We start from the raw sequence: 13,384 nt of genomic DNA, 5'->3' as shown, positions 1-13,384 counted from the left end.
TTGCGCACGGCAGTAACCCTGCAGTTGTACAGTATGTTTTACTTTAGGACAGCTAGTTTGCTTCTATTATTAATATTGTTCTTGCCCAGACCATCGTGAGGGCCGACACTAAGGATCCCATAATGCACAGGGTAGGCGATGTTAGAAATGCTTGTGTGTTACTGGAGTGTGCTCCGTCCATGTCCTGAGGGGCAAGGCTGCGACCGCGTGATCGCTACACCAAGCCACCACATGGCTGAGGTCTGGGAGACCGATGGCACTCGGCACTCATGCTTTTAAAGGTTGCTGCCTCTTTCTCATGGATTGGTTCAAAGCATAGCATTATTATTATTATTATTATTATCATCGTCATCAATTTGTAAAGTGCCAACACATATTCCACAGCGCAGTACAAGGGGGATGGGACAGGGGGAAAAGTGATATAGCTGAAATAAACAGAGATATATATACAAAATAGGGACAGGCTAGCATAGTAGCAAAAACAGATGCAAAAGGTAGTGAGGGCCCTGCTTGTGGGAGCTCACAATGTAATGTCATCTCAGCTTAGAGACATTGGAGGTTGACATTTTTTTTTTAAATGGAGACAACAGATTGAAAGTAACGAGTTTGTGCAACAAAAACTGATAATTGTTTTATCAGTGAGACTGCATTGTATGTATGTATGTATGTCTTTATATAGACCCATTAATGTACATAGCGCTTTACAGTAGTAATACACGTGACATTGTAAGTTTTCCCAAACGGGGCCCTAAGTATGTATTGTATCGGTTTGAGTTCCTTTCTTATTCTGTTTGTCGTTCTGTTTATGTAACTACCGTTTCCCCATATTGGCTCTTTCTACATAAATGATAATAATATTAATTGAAGTGTATATAGTGCTGATCAATGAGACTGGGGCTGATTCCAAACCAATGAGAGTTGAGATGTCTGTAATTTGGAATGCCAGGTTTGTTAATAGCCAGTACACACAGACCTGGCTTCTGGAAGTCGTCTGAAGGCCATATTGTTCCAGAGCTGATCAATGGATACTTCAAAGATCTGTTACCCCCAGAGGAATGCTCCCTTTTTGATAGAGAAAATCAAGTCACTAGGTTGTCTCTTTTAATGAAATCATGTTTTAAAAACATGCCTGTGTAGAGAGGCTCATAAACAGCTTACTGAAGCTTATGAAAGTTGATCACAACATACAGAGAGAGGCTTCAAATAATATTACGACCCCGGCTGCGGATGCCTATGTTTTAAATATTGAATATTTTGAATAAAAATAAGACATGCATTTTCCATGTAAAAGAATACAATGTAAAACGTACTTTGTACTGAAGTTTGTTAAAGAGACGTGCTGTAGTTCTGTGGGTGTCGGTCTCGGTTGTTTCTGTTGATACCTGAAAGTGTTGCTGTGCACTGTATTTGGCAGTAGGCCTTAAAAACACTGATCACATGTCCATCCAGTTAGTGTGTGACCAAATCAGGAACCATTTTTTGTGCATTTGACAGCTACTAAACCATGATATAAGTCTACCCCTTCCCACAGCATACAACCTCCAACATGGAGAAGCATTCATAAAAACGGCACAGAACTAACTCATGTCTCCTTCTCCATGTAATTGCTTATACAACTGTACTTCATTAACCGCAAACCTGTATCTGTTTAGATATGTTGCACCTCTGGTTCTGGAAGGGGACTGCATTGGAGTGTTTTGGCAAAATGTGTAAGGTTTTGAGCCCTTTTTTTAAAGTGCTGTTTGTGATTGTATCTTTTAAAAGGTGAAAGGCGAGGAATATGTAATATAATCTTTATTTTCTCCCAACATCTAAACTGCGTGCATGAATTCAGTCGGACCACAGACATTAACATTTGATTCGGTGGTTTTGACCCAATTGAGTATAGCTATAAAAACCCTTTGAAACTGTATTGTGAGTTTGTGAAACCCCAGCCCACTTATCTTATGTATGTTAAAGTGTTATTGCTGAGGGATATCTTTTAAATAAACAAACAGTTATACAGTATATCATATATAATGTATAATATGTAATACTTTTTTTTTTAAATCTTCAAGTAAAAATTTAAATTATGGTGCCATGATAAAATATCACTGGTATAAGAATAACACAAGGCACTGCACTTATACCAGTGTATGGCTTGGATTTCCAGCAGTTCTTCTTTTCACGCAAGAGCACCGGTAAATATAAAAGATTTTGTAATATATGGTGTGCAGTAGTAATCCTCCGTCTGCTTGATAAAATATCAGCCAATACCAAACTTTTCCCAGGCAACCTTCCACAGTGTTCCACGCATCACAAGTTCAAAAGCACTGCTTTCTGTTACAATGAGAAAATAAATATCTGTACCGCTTGCGCTGCCCACGAGCAAGACAGGACCCTGGTACTGAGGTGGGGAAGTATAGAACCACGCACCCACAGCAGCGGGAGCGTGTCTGGCAGGCGGATTGTCCGTCGGGTCTGGGTTGGAGAGAGTGGGTTAGTCCAGATACTTGCCAAGGTCTTGGGTTGGAGAAATTAGAATGGTCAAAGTCCGTATAGCCGTGGTCTGGGGTTGGAGAGGTCAGAATAGTGGTAGTCCGTGTAGCCGTGGTCGGGGTTGGAGAAGTCAGCAGAGTCAAGGGTGAGCCAGGGTCAGTATCCACAGGAGTTTCCAAATACAAGCTGGGTCGGTACACGAAGGGTTAACTGTAGAGAGAAGCACAAGACAGGGAGCAAAGCACAACAGACGTGGAAGCACAAGGCTACAACTAGTTAAGTTCAGAAAGGTAAGACAGGAACTGCAGGATATTTATAGCACACAGGAACCAGTCACAAAAGAGGCGGAACGGAGGTGCGGCCTCCGCGGAGGCAAGGGTTGGCTGCAGGAGACAAGTGGGCTGTAAGTACTTGACAAGCAGCTGGGGAGCGATGCACGACGTTACCGCGCGAGAGAGAAGCACGGCACGTCCGAGGGGGCGGAGCTAAGCTCCGTGGCACTCTAGAAGAGCTGCGCGTACGCACGCTTTCTGTAAGCAGAGCGGGGGTGCGTGCACGCGCTGGTGCCAGAGTAGAGGACTGCGAGACAACAGGTAAGGAGGGAACAAGTCGCAGAGCACGTTCCACGATTCCTTACAATATCACAGGGGACACACCGAAAATGTGTGTTCTCCGTGGAATCTTGACATTTATTCAATCCCTATACTGAGGCATTATCGAGCACATATTCTTAAAATGTAGTTTGTATCTCACCAAAATTTGTAAGGAATGTAATCTTCAAGGAGAGCAGTTGTAATGATGAATTAGGCTGCAGAGTGATCTAGAGGCTGTAGTAATAACTTGAATACAGTATATTGTTTAGGAGATGATTCTACCATAAAAGGCAAAATGATCAAGTGAATATGTAGACCCATGTTCAGATTCCTCCGGTTATAATTCAAGAGCAGGTTGACATCATTGCCGGTAATCTCTGTATCGTCTCTACACAGACTAGAAAAATAAAGAGCCTGCATCCTGCCACACGTGAAGTTCCTGCACGTGCCACCATGTAAACGGCACCATAACTTCTCCCACTCCTGCTGGGAATTTATGATACTTCTGAAAATGAACACAGACATCACCGTGCATGATGTCAACACTGATTTTAAAGTGTGTTTGCAAACTTTCTCAAATCTCATTCCCACTTCAGAACTGAACTTGTAAGAGCACATGCAAACTTTCAGTGCTGCCATGTTGTCTCTTCTGCACACCACACCATCTTTTTATAAAGATGTATTCCTAAGTATTTGGGGGGTTTAGCTTCATTTTCTTTTTGTCTCAGCTGCTTGCCCATTTAGAAGTTATAGAGATGTGCAGACATGTATCCATACATGCGCCCATGGGAATGGTCCCTGTCAGACAATATCTTTCTCAAGATTAGTTCAGGAATGGGGGAGACCTCAGGTCGATTTGATTACTTCAGCTGAACACAGGAAGCTGGCAGCATTTTGTTCAAGAATGTGTCACACGGATGCCTCTTATACAGATGCCTTCTCATTCATGTGGGAGTTCCCCCTAACCTACATCTTCCTACCAGTACCTCTAATACCACTGGTACTCAGATAAAAACAGGGGAAGCAGAAGGCGATCGTTCCATTTTGGCCACACATGTTTTTCCCTACTCATTGATATGCTACGGCAGGGGTGCGCAAACTGTGGGGCGCAAGATTTTTCTGGGTGGGGGGGGTAGCGCGGTGGTTGCAGAAACCCTGCGCTCTTCCACCAAGACATTTCAATTAAATGCAGGGAGGATCGCATGAGTCTTCTGCAACGTCCCGTACATTGTCTTCGGCACGCGTTGCCACGGCATTGTGCACGGCGTCATGACATCCAAGACAAGGTAAGGAGGGGGCATAAGCAGGGGGAGAGAGCAGGCAGGAGGGGTGCAGCGGGGAAGTTTGTGCACCCCTGTGCTACGGGATCAACCGTGGAAGTTACCAGTGACGGCAGATCACAAGGACCAATATTTCATCCCAAATAAGAGAGTTTGGCTTTGATGGCCTAGAGGTTGAGCGGGGCCTATTATGCAAGAGAGGTTTCTCCAAGAAAATTATTAAAACTTTAATGCATGCAAAAAAGGCATCTGCTTCTAAAGTGTATCACAGAATATGGTAGCATTTCCTTCATTGGTGGAATCTCTCTAATATCGATGCTTTCAATTCATCTCTAGCATCAATTTTGGAATTCTTACAAAGAGGTTCTGACTTGGGCTTAGCACCAACGCATTTGAGGTCCAAATCTTGGCACTATCTGTCTTACTGGGCAAGCAGTCGGCTACCCTAGATCTGATTGCGTGCTTTTTTGAGGCTATGTACCGGATAAAGCCACAGGTTAGGGTACCACTTCCCCAGTGGGACATGCCTCTGGTTGGAAGGTGTTATTGGTGGCGGTCACATCAGCTAGAAACTGTCAATAAAAGAACCTTTCCTGGTATTCCATCCATAAAGTACTTCAGGCTGTTCTTCATACAAGAAGAAAAAAATGTATGCAGTATCAGTATGTTGTATGACTTATATGTTCACCCACCCAATTTGGTACTGCTAGGGGATTTCTCTTTGGTGCCAACTGCCATGTATGTACTCGAAAATTATTTCACGATGTTACCGAAATGTTATTTTCCTTAGTAATGTTCAATGGCAGTGAGCACCAATCTTCCGGCCCTAAAATTAGGGAGGTATTAACTTGTATGTTATATACAGTGTTCGACAAACCTATACATTTGCTCGCCCCGGGCGAGTGGATTTGACATCGTGGCGAGCAACTATTGGCCCAAGCAGCATACGTTTGGTACTAGGTGGCGAGTAGATTTTTTTGTGTGGCGAGTAGATTTTTTGGTGATTTGTCAACCACTGTATATATATTTCAACAAGACAACGTGTGAGAAGGAGGCGTGTCTATATATAGGGCCTCCCAAGTCTTCAATCTGTCCTAGCCCAGCTGGAACGTGGACTTCACCCTTTGCTACGCACTGTCATGGACCATTACTCAGGAAAAGCAAATTACACTAAGATTGTGAAACAGTTTTCTATTTTAATTGTTAACCCTGATTAAAACACAGATTTTTATTTTTTTTAATAAAATGAAAACACCAGGAAAAAAAGAAAAATAGCTTTTATGACAAAATAAATATCGAAAACCAAAATCCCTAATTATAATACAGTCGGCAACTAAACAGCCTGAGCAATGTGTGCTCTGTGCAGTGGCATAACAATATATTTTACTTGATAAACTGCTGCATGTGTAATCAATTAATTTATATTTAGTCTAGTACGTTTTACAGCCATTCTCTTCTCATTATAGTGCTGAGTTGAAGTATACATCGTTGATTAAGATAGTTTTTGTTGCATTGTGACAGGAACAGAAGAATATAATAAAGCAGATAATGTTGTCCTTAGTGAAGCTAGTTGGATTTGGTAACATTTACACCAGAGTTATACCCCTTCTCCCAATGGCCGTTTTGCCGCAACCGAATGACCTCCGGCGTTTTTGCCGCCAGTTAGCTCGCCACCGGCCTGTTTGCCGCCGAGGAAAGCCCCTAACCTTACCCCTTAGCCTAAAAACTCCTAATATTAAACCCTAATACTAACGCTAGCCCCATGCCTAAAAACTTGAATCACTAACCCTAAGCCATTTCCTTAAACCCCTGACCCTAAACCCTTCCCCTAAATCCCCTACGCTTAAACCATTACGCCCTTAACCCCCTACCCTAAACGCAAAAACCCCATCAACTAACTTACCTTGGCGCCGCAGCTGAGTGTCCAGCAGCGGAACAGCAACGGCAAAGGGTCTCTCAGCGGCCAAACACCAGCGGAGACTTGCTCGCGGACCAAATGTCCAATTCCGTTCTCCCAACCCCCATAAATATGCTGTGGAAGGTATGATAAAGAGATACTTTAACATGCTGCACACTTTATTATCTTACAATGTTTATGTTGCTGGTAAGTTTAGTACACTTTCTGAATATCCCTTCATTGACTCTGTACCCTTTAAGAAATAAATATATTTCTAATGTAAATAATTAGTTTGCATAAACCTGCCCCCTTTTTTGTTCTTCATGAAATCACAAATCGTAGAACATGTGTTTGTGTTGCATGTTTTTAACCCCATCTCTTGCATTGCATGATTAGAATATATATCCACACTTTTCCTCATTTTCAGCCTATACATTTGACATTTAAATTAGGGATGCATCCTTTTGGTTTATGATTTATCATTTAGTATGAAAGAGAAAGGGGTTGATAGGATTTGAAGCTGGAGATCTGAAACTGCATTTCCACATTTTTAGCACTTAGGGAAACCCACAATATTATTTGTAAAGGATTTGCTTTTCTGTAGAGATTGATGAAACCTGTAGCTATCTTAATATAATGACTAAAGTTGATCTGTTGCTGATGCTTCACTGTCTCACGGGCATTTCCATATTAGATTTCCGATTTTTAAGATAATTGACCTGAAAAGTAAATTAGAACTTCTTTATTAGTACGTCAATTGATGATTAGCAGCGTATGAATAACCCCAGTTTAAATTTTTGTGATAATAAGACATGTCATCCAAATTGTCCAAACACTTTGAGTTCTTTTCATTATAAATGAAAATAGAGTGAAAGGAATACACTTGAAACATGTTAAGTCTACTATTTAACAGAGCGGTAAGATACCAGGAAGGTGCCGCTGGTACTGTCCCCCCCAGTGAAACAAAATGGAGGTTTAAATCTCCTGCGTCGCGCCATCCAATAAGAAGCCGCAACGCCATCCTTAGCGGCCTCCTATTGGCCTATGTGACGCAGCGTATTTAAACCTCCATAAACGCACCTGTTTAGTATCTCAGGAAGCAGGAAACCCCCTGAGCTGAAATTAACTCGTTTCAGATACGGCCACCTGCTTCCTATACGTGTAAACCCCTTTCCCTATGCCTATGGGAAACCGCGGGCGATTACGCGTGCGGCTGATACCTGTACGCTCACAGCAGGCCTGAGCCTCCGCTTCTGGGAGCCTGGGGTGAGCTCTCTCTCTCTGTGCAGCGTCTCCACCTATGGAGGAGCCCAGCGTAGGTGGGATTAACTCCTCATAGGAAACAATACGACAATAATAATACAACCAATGTATATAACACACTTTACCAACATGGTAATAACACAATAATACAATTTCACACACTTCATAACAATAATAAAGCAATCACACAATAATGGTTCCCCTCCCCCGCCCCCCCCCCCCAAAGTACTGAGGATGCCTTGAGCACCTGAAACCCTGATGTCTACAAAGCGGATCCCACCCAAAGTGTGTGTGTGTGTGTGCAGTGCTACCCCCCATTGTAAACCGTTTGTGCATGTGTGTACCCTCCTGGGCAGTCCTGTACCCAGGTGCAGCTGGCAGATCAAAGAACAGTCAGGTCACACTCAGCAGGGCCTCCGACACCAATCCCCTCATGCCTCGGGGTCCTGGCCTGTGCACGCGCAGTGTGAACTCCAGCCGAAGGGTCTCACACCAGATCCACAGCAACAGCAGCCTCTTGTCACTGAGCACTATAGGGAAATCCCTACCGCTAGGGGCAGTCCCTACAATACTTAAACTGGGTGGCTCAGGGCCTAAAGGGGCAGTATACAGTCCTAGCCCAGGAAGCCACTGGCTCCCTGGACACTACTTGCTTCTCTCTATTTGCTGCCGCGCGACCAACTGCTCTCGAATTCCGCAGAGGAGTCCTGACCCAGCAACGTCCGTTCGCACCTTTTTCCCGCGCGGCCTTCTGGGATGTGTAGTCTTTTTACCCTCTCCTGAGATGGCCGACGCTCCGGGCGCGACTGTGCGCCAAATCAAAATGGCCACCGCCACTCCTGCTCGATCGCGCAGCGCAATTCCCTTCTCTGGAGGCAGCGTAGGGGGCCTCCTTTACATATGTAAAATAAAAGGGGGCGGGGGTCGAGAGGGAACTACTGCTTTAAGATTTTAAACTTCTTTTTGATGGACAAGATGAGGAGATGTTAAAACCAGTGTGCATAAATGCAGCAAGCACAGCTTTTGGATCTCCCATTTGTTAAGCACTGTTGAGGCGTCCAGTTTGCACTGCAACATGTTTAGGGCGTATTTAAAGGCAGATTCATCTTGCACATTATCAGGGCCAACACACTTACTAAAACGACCTTGAACGGCATCTGAAACTGAACATAAGAACGTGTATTTTTTTCTATTGCCATCTATGAATACAGTGGCAATAATCCTTGCATCAAAAAGAAACCTGGAACCCTACAATTAAATCACAGGATTATCTCTAATCTTGACAGCCATTACTTCTGCATGATTTCTTGCCTCACCTGAGATCATTTGTGTGCCAAACAGTGATTTGCATTAACTATGTCGTTTAAACTTCTCGAACTTGACAGCAATATTGGACACCCGAAGTTAGGTTATGACCAACAAATAATCATCTGATCCATTTTCACTGACTAAAGGAGCAGTCCCTCTTATTCACCAAAGTTAGCGAATGGCAGTAGCATGTTCAGCAACTTAAATGTAGGTGATTTTTATACAAACCAGACAAGTAAAAGTATATTTAAAAATAATTTCAACTTTTAATGTGTTAAATACTTTGTAGTGTTTTTATGGTCTCCAATCTCTTTTGCGATTACAGTGCTGTATAAACTAATGTATGCCCAGGGAGATTGTGCATGCAACGCTTCTCTTTTTTGTTGTTTTTGTACGGTTTATGATGGCAGCCTAATTAGTTCAAAAAGTTAATGAGAGAACCAAAATTACCAGGTAACATACATTTAATGGATCTGAAGAAAATTGAAACATTTATTTTGATGTAAACAGAAAATAACTGGAAATGTAAATATTGGAAAATTGAACCTTTCTAAAAAAAAATTTTTTTAAAAAGCCAACCTTAATGGGTTAAGAAAAACAAAAAAAAATTGTGCCTGTTATATGGGACTATCCCTCAAAAGTGTCCAACGAATGACCATTACCTCCAACTTTGGCTAAGAACAATATGTTCTTGCAAATTATTATTTACAGTATTCATATTTTTTGTGCATCAATTTGTTGAGTGCAGACTCTTTAATTCCAGATTAATTTGAGCGCAGATGTGGGATAACACACGATTCAGTGTTACCTTCCGGTTATGGCCCGAGCGCTGATGCGGGATAACACACGTTTCAATGTTACCTGCCAGTTATGGTCCGAGCGCTGATGTCGGAGAATACACAAGATTCAGTGTTACCTTCCGGTTAGGGCCCGAGCGCTGATGTGGGATAACGCACTAGTTACCTTCCAGTTTGTCAAGGTGAGACTGCTGGCGCAGGTAGGACTTTGGTGGCCGGAACAGCGGGGAGCAGGCACGGATTGTTTGGGTTACAGGTTGAGGTCGGAGGCAGGCAGCAAGCAGGAACATCGTGGTCACACGCAGAGGTCGGAGGCAGGCAGCAAGCAGGAACGTCGGGTTCACATGCAGAGTTCGGCAACAGTAATGCAGGAGCAGGACAGGGGAGCAGGGACGGGTCTGGGACTTGCTAGCAGGAAACAGACTGTGGCAATCTAGTTAAATAGCAAGGGCCTTTAATATGAACAGGACTCAAATACAGAATAGGACTGGTACAGAAACAGATCAGAGGCAGAAGCATGGGCATAGGAGTCCGGACATAAAACAAAGTCAAGGGAGGAACAGGAACTATAAGGACAGAGAACAGGAGCAACAAGAGGACAGACAGAGGAACCCCAGAGCAACCAGAAAGCAGACAGAGAAAGGAACTATGGGTGGGAACAGGATGTTTAGGAGACCCTGAAACAGTTATGGCCCGAGCGCTGATGTGGGATAACACACGATTCAGTGTTACCTTCCAGTTATGGCCCGAGCGCTGATGTGGGATAACACACACGATTCAGTGTTACCTTCCAGTTATGGTCCGAGCACTGATTTTTCTATAGGTTAAACATAGTATTTTAGTAGTCAACCAATACCAATACATCCAATTCCTCTTCTGAAACAGGCTCTGGCACACCCCTTTTATGAGCCCTTCCCACTCTAGCAGTGCACCAATTGTATCTAGTGACTGCCTGGTCACATGATCTTCCCCACAGAACTTTGCATCTTTGGTCCTATTCTGCTGCACTGACAGCCATTTAGTGAACCCCCGAGCCGAATCTTCGCCGATTGAACATAGAACAGATCGATCGGCGACTTGGTTAATTACTTATCATTGTGTAAATTGTATTGATTCGTATATTAATGGGATTTTTTTTATTTAAGCGGCAACTTGGACTGCTGCTTAAAGCCTCGGCCATGATCAGCACTTATGCGCTGAGGCGTGCTGCTGCTCGAAACTGAGCCCCTGCAGCCGCAATGAGAGCGGCTTTAGCAGGGGCTCGCGCACGCTTGTGTCTCACGCAGTTTTGAAATTTGGCGCTCCCTGGAGCGCAGGGCCGGTCACGTGAGCGGTTCGCCCAATGAGGGCGAACCAGCTCCGTGACGTCACTGGCCCGCCCCCTGACGGCACGCTGTGTAAGGCCAGGGAAAGCGGTGCTTTCCCTGAGCCTCAGCGCGCCTCCGCACTGTTTGAGGCACTATGTCCAAAATGCAAGCAAGGTCATGCAACACAGGACAAGATCAGGCAAAGGTCAGACAGGAGGCAGGACTGCAGTGAACACAGCGCACAAACGACAATTTATGCTCGGCCAATGTGCCAGAGGGCAGGCTGAGCATATAAAGCAAGGCAGTCCAATGAACATGCAGCATGTTCACGAGTATACCTAGCGGTGGTTGGCTGGAGCGTATCAACACAGGTGTACCACTTAGGTGTATCAACACAGGTGTACCACTTAGGTGTATCAACACAGGTGTACCACTTAGGTGTATCAACACAGGTGTACCACTTAGGTAGAGGAGCAAGGAAGCTTCTGCGCGTGTGACGTGCATAGCGGGTGCGCGCTGCGCAACGGTGACGGCACAGCGCGAGCGTATTCTGGAGGTGGGGCCATCGGGGACGGCATTTAGTGCTGAGTGTGATCCGCGTGTGCCCCTATATGGCTGGCCTGGGCACATTATGGCTGTTGAGGTCAGCCTCAGTCCAGTGGCCCAAAGGAAGCTTTAAAATGCTTCAGATTTCATACGATACTAGTATGAATTCCGTTGTGTCTGTGCTTTGCCATTCTAATGGGTGATTACAGGGGCAATCCCTCCTTGGATCAGAGTGAACTAATTCCACTGACATGTTTAAGAGGTCTCATCTGGATGCATTTTTGACCCATATCTCCCAAATAGACACCTATACGTATTTTCAATTATTATTTTTTTTAAGTTGGACCTCGGAAGGGGTTTGATTTTTCTTCTCTGTGAGGTCTCTGTGTGTTCAGCAAGAGTTGCAAAGCTACAGTACAGTCCCCCTCCTCACCTTTCCTTATCTGTATTGATTCTCTGATAAGGACCAGCTGGGAGAAGGGTTATAGCTGTTCTATACAGCGTGCGGCCGCGCGTTCCTATGCGAACGCGCGTGCACGTGCCGCATGCTTCTCATGTATATAGAGCCGGGAGCTTCAGGTTAGTGTATATGTGTGTGTATGTGTGAGTATATTTGTGTGCATGGGTTGTGTGAGTCCTAGATAGATTTTTTTAAAGAAAAAAAAAAGTTTAATAATAATTTTTTATTTTTGTTTTACAATCCTTGACCCCCACACACACTAATACACACATACACACATACACATACATTTGAGCGCAGGTAGCGGCGCGAAAAGATGAATTTCTTCATCTTCGCCGCTGTCTGTTGGCTCCCCTCTCCCTGCCGTGCGCGCGCGCGGCCCTTCTATAGAAAGGCTGACTGGTGTCAGCCAACTGAAATTCCGCGCGCGCGCGCACGGCGTAGCACGCGCCCGGCACTATATAACGTGTCTAAGGAAAAAAAAATGTTGATTAACAAACACTTCCCCATTCAGAAGGCCCCTAAGAAAATAAACTTGTAGCTAATTTAACAAAAAATTAAAGCAGCCACATATTTGCTATTAGCATTGTTTTAGATGTGTTTAAGGGACCCAGTTATGCTGTTATTGGATTCTGGCTGGGTAGGTGGGATTGCACCTTAAACAGAAAGAATCACTTTTTGCCAACTGGCTGGACTAATGTTTTGAACAAGCACAAATCCAAGATAACTATCCTGATGAAAGAATGTGCTAATTTTACTGTCATCTCAACATTTTTGTAAATGTTATGTCAGATACATGATTCTTTAAAGAAAAAGAAAAATAAATTACTGGGGGTTCAAAAACATAAGATTTTTTAAAAACTATTAAAAAATATATGTATATATTATTTAGGAGTTTGTTAAAATTGAATGGGATGGTTATTTTAGAGGGTTTATTTAGAATAAATGATGTAAACAACATTTATTGGTCTCTTTTCCCAAAAGAAGAATAACATATTTGTTTGAAAAGGAGTGTCTAGAGCAAATTGATATTGTAGTTAGGGTTGCCAGGTCACTTTTCCAAAAATACTGGACAGAATGGTGAAAAGTGAGACGCACTCGAGAGACACACACACGCACCTCTCTCTGCTACTTCCTCCTCTCCTTGGGCCCACCCTCAGGCTCCTGACACCTCATCCTGCATTACCCAGCAGCAGCCAATCACGATTGAGGAAGCTGCCCAGCCCCCACTATTTCCAGAGAGGTAATACCGAACACATACATGCCCAGTATTTCCTCAAATTTATTACTGGAAAAAGTGTCCAAATACAGGACAGTCCGGTTCAATACTGGACACCCTTGTGGTTGTAGAGCCAAAACCAAGTTTATGCTCTGCTGAACTTTATTCATGCTAAATACTGTCGTTTTTGTTTCAATTTACATTTTTATTATTGCCTATTGTGAAATTATATAAAT

At 43.7% G+C, this 13,384-nt stretch overlaps 1 protein-coding gene across 3 annotated transcripts in view; it reads left to right on the top strand.

Moving 5' to 3' along the window:
- Nucleotides 1–13,384, top strand: part of TET2 (tet methylcytosine dioxygenase 2) — a 188,574-nt gene that overhangs the window by 114,527 nt on the left and 60,663 nt on the right. The window lies entirely within an intron of this gene.

Source organism: Ascaphus truei, chromosome 1 (genome assembly GCF_040206685.1).
Source record: "Ascaphus truei isolate aAscTru1 chromosome 1, aAscTru1.hap1, whole genome shotgun sequence".
Lineage (NCBI taxonomy): Eukaryota > Metazoa > Chordata > Amphibia > Anura > Ascaphidae > Ascaphus > Ascaphus truei.
The sequence above is the reverse complement of the archived record's forward strand: the minus strand, read 5'-3'. Positions and strand labels throughout refer to the sequence as shown.